Consider the following 12330-nt stretch of genomic DNA (forward strand, 5'->3'; position numbering starts at 1 on the left):
AACTTTCAAACAGAAGTGGGTTGATGGAGGAATCAAATCTGAACAGTGAAAAAACAGCTATAAAAGACAGGAGGCAGCCGCAACAAGCTTTGCCTCTCAGGAGGGAGGGACTGTGTGACTGGCAAAATAGCTGCCTATCAGAGAACGATGTGGGACATAGACAACCATTGAAGTCACCCAGGCACGGATAATGACACACTTCTACTCATCTAATACTTGTCACACCCGCAATACTTATACCTGATGTCCATCCTGAGAGGGAATACAATGGGCATGATATGTTAATTTCTTCTTATTCAACAATATCTTCACACTATTACTCGTCTAATGTGATGGCAGAATACTGATCATCTTCCTTCAGTAAGGACGGTTCATTTGGGATGGTGGTATTATAGGAATGGAAGGTTGCAGCCATTTTTTGGCCACCAAAAGACACAGGGAGGAAAGAATGATTTTAAAGGAATGGCCCACTAGAGGTTTGCACGCAAAAATATCAGGGGGTCTGAATTGAAACAATGAATTTGTTCTCTAAAGGTAACTTTAGGGGACTAAAGTATTGTTGGCCTACTTTGCAAGCTATACTCATGAATTGGCCCCACCACACATAGACTGCACCAAACTTTTGCAACAGAAAAACAACAAAAAAACTGGGGAACACGCTGTCGCCATTTCAAAGCTCTCCTGCCTTTCCCTCCCATTCCATTGGAAAGCAGCTGCAGAACTGGAACTGGACTCAGCCGTCTGTTAGCCTGTCCATTTTAGAGCGTTGTGACTTTTATTAGTACATTGAAACAAAATGTTCTATTTGATAACATTATTCGACAAATAATCAATATGCCCCTATTGTTTATGGGCCCTTAGAATGGTTCTAATCCCCTCCCCCCATCCCCTCACTCCTGCTGATGAGGACTGGTAGACTGACAAACAAGACCCCAGAGTTCAGCAATAGCTGTCACTGTGGCCTGTAACCCATAATGTCATCAGACAGACAATGAAACCAGAGAATCCTCTCCCTCTGACCACGAGTGGTAGCATCCACTCAAGCTCTCAGATCTACGCGGAAGAAACCTACCACAACTGAATTTCACAGCAGTGGCGAGAGAGCCTGCCTAAATCCTGCAGTATGACAGAGTTAATTCAGCACAAGCAACTGCTAGCTGATCCAAACTCTGTCAGCACAGGTCTGCCATCACACTCCCACACACTCTTCTCCGTAGTTTAGTTCTTTAGTTAGATCTAATTATAGTTTTTAAATTCAGCTATTAATCAATTACAAGGCAATAGTTCTGTTATATACTCTGTGCTTTTATATGAGACTGAATTCATTCGTTATTCCCTGTTTTCAGAGCAGTGCCTGTTGGTGTATTTGCAAATCAAATATGCAAATTAAATCCCCCAAAATTAATATTTTTTGTAATACTTCTTGAATTGTATTAGATAGCCACATTCATTTGAATAATATCCCAATGCACAACAGCTTCCTCAGTGCACCAGCAGAACACACACTGTGTTTGCTGTCAATCAAACTTAGTGGTCTTAACTTCTGGTCCCCTGACCCGCACCTCAGCGATCATAGCAGGCATCATGTATCTTGTGTGTCATTGATGGCTGGTAGCAGGCCCAAGTTCTTGAGGATGCTCTTCTCTCTCAATGAGAAATTTGTGTATTCCTTCAAGCTCTCCTCTTCCAGGGTTTCCATGGGTTCTGTTTTCTTCACAAGGTCATCAGCTTTCTCCCGCTGTTTTCCACTCACATGGTTTCTCCACTTCAAAAAATCCATCATCCTTGTTTCCTCTCGGTTAAGTAATTCCTTCACTTTCGAATTCTCATTCCTGAAAGAAGTGGAGAGTTCCTTCGAGATTTCAAAAACATGCACCCTACCAAGGTCATCACCAATGGCCAGGAAGTGCTGCTTTGAAAACACAGTCCAGTCTTTGATGCAAGTTATCTTTGCATTGGAGATGTGTGTATAGACTTGTGCAGGTTCATTTGTCTTTTCCAGTAGATTCCACACTTCAACACTGCCATCCTCTTTGCCAATGAAGAAAACAGCAGGCCGGGACATGGACCAGCACCCGGCAGTACCATGCAGTTCACAGCTTGATGACAGGACAATCGGGCCATCCATGATTCCCTCCTTCCAAATAGCAAAATTACAGCTTCCAGATTGCGAAGTTCCTGTCAAAATAATGTCTTTAAAAAAGGGTGAACGCTGTACTGTGCTCACTGAACCATTGTGGGTGCTAAAACAATGGAGAGGCTTGGCACTATACAGCTGACCAGAGTTGTCTTCCTCCATTTTCCAGTCAGTGGAAACAACCTCCCCATCCTCTGTTCCGATACAAATCTTGGTATTGCCACTGTCCATGCAGTGAGCGAGACTGAACCTCAAGGGGGCATATTCACCACTGCCAATGATCTTTGACAATGAAACCCCAAACAGTGGTTTCCATGTCCTGTCCAAATGTTTGAAAGTGTTGGGGACACCACAAGTTGTCATGTGGGGTATCTGATCCACCGATTCTGATTCTGACTTAGATATTTGAATATCCCACAACAGTAAAGAACAGTCAGGGGAGCAGGTGACAAACTGACCTAAGAAGTTGGATTTGATTGGGAGCGGCTGGCTGTTTCCCTCCAATGTAGCTGGCAGCCAGTGCACGTCTGTAATTGGTCCTTTGTGGCCACTTTCCACAGAAGATACTGCACAGAAGTACATGTCAGGAATGGTATTCTTTTCATCATCACTGAGTTCCAACATGTCATTGGTCAAGCATGTTCCCTTTAAATGTTTGACATGAGCCGATATGTCCCACAACACAACTTGGCCATTCTCGGAGCCACCAACAATAATATTAGGAGCAGAGGGGCAGAACTCGAAGGCGAGAATGTTGTCTGGGCACTCCAGCACTAACTGTGGACTCAAGGGATCAGAGAAGCTGTAGAAGAGTATGAGAGGTCTATCAAGTCTGGAGGACTCATTTGACCACTTATTTTTCCTTATCAAAGCCACAGCTATTACACCATAGATGGTGGGATGCCAGTTTATGCAGCTGACTGTTGCATTACATTTCTGGATCATGAAGGCCTGACAAAGAGTCAGACCCTCAGAAACCTTCTCAGACCAGTCTTCAGCCTTTGTTCCCAAAGCCTCCCAATCATCAATGAACACATTCATAATCTCTTCTTGCTGAAGGGCTTGCAAAACCTGGGGGGTCACTAAATTATTAAATTCCTTCAGGCTCTCAGATTGGAGGATGTTGTCTGTTTCATTGTCTTCTAATTCTCTTGGTATGTACTGTGTAATGTTATTTCTCATTTTCTTCCACAGCGTCTGGGTACTGCTGCTCTGGTGGATAACAGCAGTCTGTGTACCGCAGTCCCTCTGCATTTGCTTGATGCTTAACTGACTTTCTTCTTCGGGGACAGTCTCCAGGTAGCCATCTCTAACATCCTTGCCACTGTGGTCGGAAAAACAGACTGCCGCCCCAAACTTCCTTCGCAATCTGGAGAACTTGTACCATAGCTTTCCTCTAGCGTTGCTGATATATTCTTCATTTATCTCATGCTCACTGCCAAGAGATATCCATGTCTTTGGTTCTTCCTCCAAAAACACTTCTGTTGGTAATTCTGCTGTCTCAGGTTTTGGGGGAATGATTCTGTTTTTTGCTTCTAGGGTCAGAACCAGGTAGAAGCTGTGGCCATAGGTAAAGTCCTTGTCAAAAACAAGCAAGATCTCATTCTCTGGGTAATTCAAAAGAATCTGCTTCACAGGGCTGAACTCAGACAATGCACCTCTTGCTTCCGTGTCTTCAAGGATGTCATTTTTGTCCAGCAGCTTGTGAGTGTTTTCTCCTGTGACATCGTCATCAGCACGGCAATGAAAAAGCTCCTGGGTGGCAGATGTCAGGGCCAAGGGGAAGATGTCATCAGGGTGATCAGGTTTCTTTTTCTCCACAGATATCTCAGTCGCCTTTCCTTTCTTCTTGCTTCTCTTTGGAGCACGCTTTGGTTTCTTAGATGGCATTCTTGTTCTTATTTCTCTTGGTCAGGAATAATTTGTATTGAGAATAAAGAGATCAAAGTTGTTTTAATGTTATATTTATTTACAAATCAAAATTATTCCTACATTTTCAAAATGTTCAGATCACTGTCATTCAGTCCCTCTCTGAAGAAAGAATCAGAAAGAAAAGTTAGATCAGAGAGAGATTTGTCAGGATCAGTGATGATGACAGCCAACCAAACAAGATGGATGACTGACTGAGTTGGCTCAGTCAATGATGCCTGGATGACACACTGACGTTATTCTGCCTGGGTAACCTTTCCTGAAATCAAATTTATTAAAGTCAGAACCACATGATCAGTGAGAGAAGTTTGAGACCAAAGTCAATTCGTCAAAGAGGTTTGTGACATTACACAACCCAGAGCGGCACTTGTTGTTTTTGAGGCACCAGTCTGGATGGTCACACTCATCTGATCACATTGTGATGTCATTACGACTACACACCCTGACACATTGTCTCAGTGGTAGCATGAAATGACAAACTTCCCTAAAATCCTAACTTAGATCTCAGTCATTCGGACTGTTCTCAGTCACTGCAGTGTCATCTTTGACCTCCGACTCCTTCCATCACCATTGGCACATGTACAATTAGACAACTTCTCTGTCACCTCAGATCCAAGACCCTCAGATTCCTTTGGACTCCAGATGATAAATGAGGTACTGGACCTCCTTTAGGCATAAACAATGCTCACACTCTGATGTTGCTTGGAGAGTCCAAGAAATAGAGACATACAGACATGCACTGTACTGCACTGCACAGACACTGCTGTACCTGTTTTTGTAGGTCCATGTTTTTTGTATGACATCATGAAACTTTGATTGCTGGCTTTGTTCTCAGTCATTCTGCCATATTGATGGCTTCTCAGTCACATTAGCTGTTGTTTTTGTAAGATGTATCAGCCAGGAAAAAGGGGAGGATCTCAGATGATATAAAAAGGCTTCAGGGGAGGGAGAGGATCTTGATGAAACTGTCATGCTGGTGCTGAATGAATTTGGTGTTAATCTTAACAACAACTGCCACAGAACCGAGCTTTCCGCCAAACCTCTCCACCTCCAAACACAACCCTATTCCAAGCATCTTTGACGTCAACTGCTTCAAACTGATGTACAGAAGGGTGGGGAAGAAACAAAATGACCAGGAGTGAAATTAAAAATGTGAAATCGATTACATGGTCAGAGTGAAACATCAGAACCAGTCACAAAATGAGGACTAACCTAACAGTCAATCTATATGTATTTAAATTAAATTTAAGATAACTTGTAGTTTTGATTTTTAAGTTAGTGTAGTCATTAAACAAAAACACAGGGATTGACTTAGCTTTGACATCACTACGAGTGTCTTGAAGTCGTTTTACTTCTGTTCACTCTATTCATTCTGGTATTATCCACATCCATGTGTTTATTCATTCTGTCCTCGTTGTGTCTTATGACCACATCTATCAGCTTTGTTACATTCACATTTGTCAATTTTTATCACTATGACGTTGTCTGTGGATATTTCAGTGTCAATTTAAGATCAATATATTGAGAAAACATACAATTAAAAAAAAGAGATTACTTTTTATTACTAATCATCATTTGTATTATTTGTCTAAATGGAATTGGACCTCTCAAAATTATTATTCTAATTATTATACACATACATATATTATACTAATTAAGTGATGCTACTCTATTTTAGATCTCTACTGCTAATGAACAATGTTCAAGGTCTCTGTAAAGAGCCAAAGAGCATCTTCCAGTGAGTTAATGTTGTATCTCTATGTGGTGGTGTGGTGCAGTAGTTGCCTTGACAACGCCACCGGGGGGATTTCACCCCCGGAAATTAGTAAATGTTAAGTGTGTGGTTAATTTTTAAAGCGACCAACAGGTATGAAGAGTACAGGTTCTAGATGTAATTCCCCATGGCAGAGAACGTGTCTACTTAAAATTAATTTATTGAATATGAAAAGAAGAATAAGAACAACAACAACAAAAAGATAATAAGCTAAAACTTTGTCCACCACCAGGGCGTCAACCCAAAATTACCAACAAAATGATGAAAACTCAAAGAAAAAGGGTTTGTGGACAGGGCTGAGCCTATCAGAGCAGCAGGGATCAAATCAAGGGAAGGGGAGTCACAACAAACGCAAACCACCAGTGGCACGTCAAACAAAATCAGTACAGCAAAACCCACCATCAAGGGACTAAACTGCTGCCTGGGCCCAAAGCACCTGTCAAGCAGAAGGAATAAATAAAACGAGTGTGTCTTTGCTCCGGAGTACCTCTGGGTTCAGGCCCTAATTAAAAGCATTCTATAACAAAAATAACATAATGCAAAGACCCTGGTGGTGACCCTACATAATAATGGAACCTATTAATACAATTATGGACATCCGGAACAGCAACGGCAGCGGCTGACGCGACAGGCGCCGTAGCTGGAGCAATGCCACACAGCAGACGCCATGGTTGAAGCAACAACAGCGCTGACACCATAGCAATCACTGAAAGAAGCAGCTGTATTCAAGGGCGGTATCCGGTGACGGGCCACGCGCCTCCCCAGCCTCAGCGGGCTATGGTACAGCCTCCCAGACAACAGGAGGAAGGAGTTGGTCGGCAGCTTCTACTGCGCAGGAGGACGAGAAGCGACCATGCCAGAATCTGAGTGGGGCAACCGGTCCCTCTGCACCAACAGCCAACTGTCCCAAGAGTAGTGGAGTATGATGGCAGCCACACAATCACATTAAGACTCACGCCCACACCAGGCTGTGATCACCACACTGGTTTCACACACCACACTGGCGTGGCAACGCACCTGCTTATATAGGCGCACCTGGCGCCTCCAAACAATATCACCCTAAGAGTTGGCACAGTGCCATACAGTGGCATGGAGCACCACTACATCATATGGTCACATCTGTAAACTGAGTGGATTGATTTCCACAAGATTTTCTCTAATTGCTGTAAATTTGGATTTTCCACAATGAACATTTTGGAAAACACTTCAGTTCAGTGCCTCGGGCTGACAGTCACACCTTTTTGTAACAAAGTTGAAGACATTTTCTTCCAGCAAACAGTGCCTTCTCTCACTCTAGTTAAAGCCACCACACCCCTGGTGACTGCTGATACGCTTAGTGTGGTGTGTGCCTCCACTCACACACACACGCGCACCCACTCACACATGCACTGTCCACTGAGCAGAGGGGAAAATATACTGCACAGATCAGAGCGTCTGCAGATGCTTTTTTGACAAGAAGAGACCTGGGGCCTCATGTATCAAGGTTTACGCAAGAAAAATTTGCGTACGAAAGGATCGACGCTCACGTTCAGAAGTATCAATGCGAAAAGTTTGGCGATTCTTGTGTTGTTTCACGCCAACTCTGGAGTTGCCGTAGAAGTTGGCGGAAAGCCGATTCTTGCGTTAACTGCCCTTTGGTCAGTTGGCGACACCCTGTGGCGAAGTTTGGTAACTGACATTATTTGATAACCGCACATACATCCGGCACAAAAAGGCCATCAACACAAACCCAAATACCTGTTTGCATTCCTTAAGCGGCTATAAAAGGGCCTTCACGATTGTGCTGAATGTGGGGAGCAGGAGGACTTGCTCCACAATTCTGACGAGTGGTTGATGAACTGGTTCCGGCTACCGCGGGCAATCCTCCTGCAAATTTGTGAGGAGCTGCGACCGGCGCTCCAGCGCAGAACCACCAGGAGCCGAGTTATGCCAGTGCTGACACTGGTGCTGAGCACACTCGGCTTCTTGGCCACTGGCTCCTTCCAGCGAGAGATGGTGGACCTGATCATCCGCCTCTCCCGCAGGTACATTCAATTCCCTTACGGTGCAGTTGAACGGGCCAATATTAAAGCACAATTTGCAGCAAAAGCCGGATTCTCTAATGTAATCGAAGCCATTGACTGCACTCAGGTTGCCTTAAAAGCGCCGTCCCATGAGGAATACGCTTAAGTTCATTTTAAGGGTTTCCACTCCATCAATATGCAGATCATTATGGATGCAGAGGCTGGAGGGATGGACGCCGATTCCGGCCCGGGAAGCTGTCCTCGCACCCAAGAATTTCATTTCCACAATGTGAATGGGTAAGAAGCGATTACACAATTCATGAAGTCAGATTAATTTATTTTTTCCACTAAAAACCTAAGAACATTTATCAGGCGGTCGAGCCGCTCATTGATCCCAGTTATTCCCCTAATGTCCTCCTGCGATTGCAGGACTGCCTGTGTGAGGACCCTGCCTCTGGATCCCTGTGGGCAGGAGGATGCGCTGCTGGGTCCGGGCGAGCTGGTGGACCGTCCGCTGCTGGTCGGCCTGGTGCTGGGGCTGGGGGATGGGCTGGCTCGAATGCCACTGGTCCTGACGGATGACTCTGAGCCGGCGGACGGGCTGGCGCGGGAGCCGGCAGGGGTGCTGCACATCGGCGGCATGGCTGACAGATCAATTTCTGTTAAACATATTGGTTTATTTAAATGGCTGATTCTGTGTATTGTTGTGTTTACATCTGTGGCAAAGCAGGTGGAAGAAATGGAGTCACTACTAACACTCCAGGCTCGCGGAGTCAGCGTGGTTGGCACAGAGGTGCTGCCGATGACTGCTGCCACCTGCTGCTCAAATTCTTTCAGGTGCCCCTCTCCCTGACCCCCACCTGTCTAGCCGGCACTCCTCCGGATGGCAGCTGTACGCAGCTTGACCTCCACCTTGAGGTCCTGTTAGTGCAATTTTCCATATTGTTATTTAAATTTAGATGTAAGCCAGTTGATGATTGTAGTTATTGCCAGTGCTTAATTTGTAAATCAAAAGGTACTGGAACGCAAAGTACATATGACACCCCAGCAGTAACGAGATGTACACAGGTCCCGGAATGCACAGGAAAACAACATGTGAGTTGCCACTTGTTGTGCTGTTGCATTTAAAACCCTCTATTTCAGACAACAGCCCTATTATAAATGCTACCATGACAACAAGTAACCAATATTTATGTTATACTCTGCAAGGCGCATGCAGCTGTCCACACCAGGAGGGAGTTAACAGGCCGACGTTTAAAACATTTTTTTTAAGTAAGAGCTTACAAAAGGTTACACAAATCTTCCATTTTTATTGAAGGATTGGCACGGCGGCCTATTAATGCAAAGTATTGTAATGCCCTGACTGCAGGAAGGATAGCCGGAGGTCTCAGTTCTTTCTAGATCTTTATTCAACTGTTAACAAGAGCTGCTGTCACAGCCACAACTCACGCTGAACTCTCTCTTTAACAAGCTGTAAAGGCCACTGTCATTTCAAGCCATTCCGTTCTCCTCTCTCACACACTCATGCCCACAACACACGCCCCCTCAGCTCCCCCTCCCATACCCATGAAACAGTTAACCCCTTGCATGCCACGAATATCAAGAACATAAGCATTACAGTTTGCGCACCATTTAGTTGTTCAAAATACTCCACATCACCAGCAGGTCAGGATTCTCCTCCCCCTCCCTGTTTCGGGTTTTACTGTGTGTGTCCGTGGCAGTTCTGTGTCCCTTGGCCACCCACGACCTCACGTATGGGACAGGGTTGAATTTATCTTTCCTTTTTTCTTAAAAAAGGACATCGAACTCATCTGTTGTTTTGACATGTTTGTTGTCAAAAATGAAACACTATTGGTTTGTTCCTCTCGATTCGATTCTCCACATGCAAATTTTCTAGTTTGTTTTTTTTTTGTTTCTATTGGGGCGTGGTTTGCGTGCCCAGCAACAAATCTCCGACCCTCAAATAATATTGAATCTTAATAAACAACATGACCTTATGAAGATTTGTTATTTAAATGAAATGTATCTTTAACCGTTTTTTTTCCTCTGAGTTTGAGTGTTTGACAACGAACTCAGTTTACTATAAACCAAAGCTGGACCAAAATCAGAAGTTTTAGATAGAGCTACAGAGCCTAGAATTATTACAGGTCAGCAGAGAGGAGACAACACAAATTAGTTTGAAGATATACATGTATTTGAAAAGACAAAAATTAACATTTATATTCCCTGCCTATCGAAGCCAGCTCCCTGAGTATACAGTTGCACATATGAAAGAAAGAAATAAAAACACCACCACAAATAATTACAGAACAACTGTTTCCAGTGAGGATGAAAGAAACAAAGGTGTCTCAGTGTCTCTGGTCCCCGCGTGCGTGTGTGAATGTTTGTCTCTCAAAATCTGCTATTTAACCACCTGGGTAGGTTTATGTATTATCTTATCTGCATCTAGAAGAGAGTGTTGATGGTTCCAAAGATTCCCCGGCTGGCCACACCAGGATCCTGGTCCATCCGCTGCCAACGTCTGTGGTGCGCTGGTCACTGACCATCAGGGTCAGGTTCAGGCCCGTAACTACCATTGAGGACACCGAGGTCATATCCTCGGTATTTTTTCCCACATTTTTTTTTTTAAACTCGGAAATGTTTAATAAATTGATGATAAAAATCCTCCTGACTTTGATTGATTGGTGGAAAATTCAGCAGCTATTCTCATTTGTTTATTCTGAAAATAAAGTCCAAATGAGACAATCTTTTTTATCATCACCATTTTAAAACGTAGCTGAACTATCCGACACTTGAATCATTGTATCATATGACGCAGCCTCGTGAAAGTCAGCTAAGCACCGCGGGATATAGCCTATGTTCTCGTCAAACTCCGCGCAGTCCGTTTTTTTTGTCGGGGTGGAATTTGAAAATGGAAGCAAGATGAAGAAGTCTACTCAAAAACAAATGAAACTCAGCTTTGGAAAGCCAACAGGCCAGGGGAAAAGAAAGACAGAAGGAGGTGAGTTGCTTTTGCGAGTGAGACGGTGCAGTATTTGGTTTTCCCTGTGTACCCTGTGTTTCCCCTGTTGCAATGTAACTCCCCTCGACGGGTGCCTCACCGTTCATACTATGTCCTTGCATGGCAGCAAGGGATGCTTGATCAATGATCATTATAATCAGTTTAGTTTTTAATTAGCATTTCAAGCAACAGTTGTTCAAGCAACAACTGGCTAGATAGGATTTCGTTTTCCTGTCCGCACAAAAATGCTTGGAGAGGAGGTCGAGGATTTTTCATCTCTCTCGATTTGATTTCAGATTAAAAAAAGGCTGGAGAGTCATCGCAACCTGTTGTTTATGACGTTGTTGGGAACCTCGACATAACTTGGGCTATTTGGCTAACCTACCAGCCTATAACGTGAACCCAAGAAGATGCTATATTATCGCTGGTTGCATCGTGATACCTGCTTGACATTTTTGTGCTAACAGCTGTGGCTAGTGGCCATTCAGCTTTCTATAGCCACAGTTTTGTACAATGCTGTCAGCATTGCTTCCTACATGAAAATAAAGCAGACAAATAGAAACTGGGTCAAAACCTAAGCTTTTTCTTCATCAACTTAAAAACAATTGATGCACAAGGCGCAAAAATAAAAGAATAAAGTAGTCCATCATGTACTCTGAAATGACATAATCTTGAGATTCATTGCAGAGTTGTGCTGCTCACGGTGCATTTGGAAGAAGAACGATTTCTACCTCAGCCATTTTATCTTATTCAACAAACAAACGTGGCTGCTCGCCATTACTACAAGTGGATATCACCACAGAAATGGGGCTGTGATCACCATATCACATAAATTACACACATGAAAATGCTTGGCTACGGTAAGTGAAGACGATCAAAATGCGCGATTGATAAGTGTACACATTTCCACCTTCCATTCTATGTGCTGTTGTGCCCTCTTGTGAGACTAACAGAAAATGTATGAAAAGTCACCAAATTACTAGGGTTTTTTTTTTTGTCAAATAAGATGAATCGCAATATTTGACCTACTCCTGTGGAAGGAGTGACAATCTTGCCTGATGACATATTTGTGGAAAACTTGTAGAATGAGGACTCTCCCGAGCGACTTCCAGTCCTCTCCAACATGCCAGAATGTGACGAGACAAATGTCCCCGGAAATGAGGAAGGGGAGATTAAAGAGAAGGAGGAACAAGCAGACACCGATGACCCGATCAGAAGATCCAAGAGGAGTCATCAGCCGCCTAGGCGACTTGATTACACTGAGTTAGGAAACCCTGTGGTGGCAGTAGTGAAGTCATTTTTTCCAAGGACTAAACACTGTCTGGAAGGACATCATAAGTGAAAATGAAATGCCAGCTAACTCCCGTGTTCTGTCCTCCCAAGTAATAGCCATCTGAGTCATGCCATGCACGGGGACATGCATGGGTTTGGGGGGGAGAATGTAACCCACAACAGGTTACAGAGTTCACTGTGAAAGTGTAATTAC

The 12330-nt window shown here is 43.9% G+C and overlaps 1 pseudogene; it reads right to left on the bottom strand.

The window, feature by feature from the left end:
* Positions 1–920: 920 nt before the first annotated feature.
* On the bottom strand, positions 921–4139 carry LOC147242055 (dynein axonemal intermediate chain 3 pseudogene; annotated as a pseudogene).
* Between the last annotated feature and the right edge of the window lie 8191 nt (positions 4140–12330).

Source organism: Aulostomus chinensis, chromosome 21 (assembly GCF_037954235.1).
Source record: "Aulostomus chinensis isolate RoL2024-O1b breed Wild chromosome 21, RoL_Achi_v1.0, whole genome shotgun sequence".
Classification (NCBI taxonomy): Eukaryota; Metazoa; Chordata; class Actinopteri; order Syngnathiformes; family Aulostomidae; genus Aulostomus; species Aulostomus chinensis.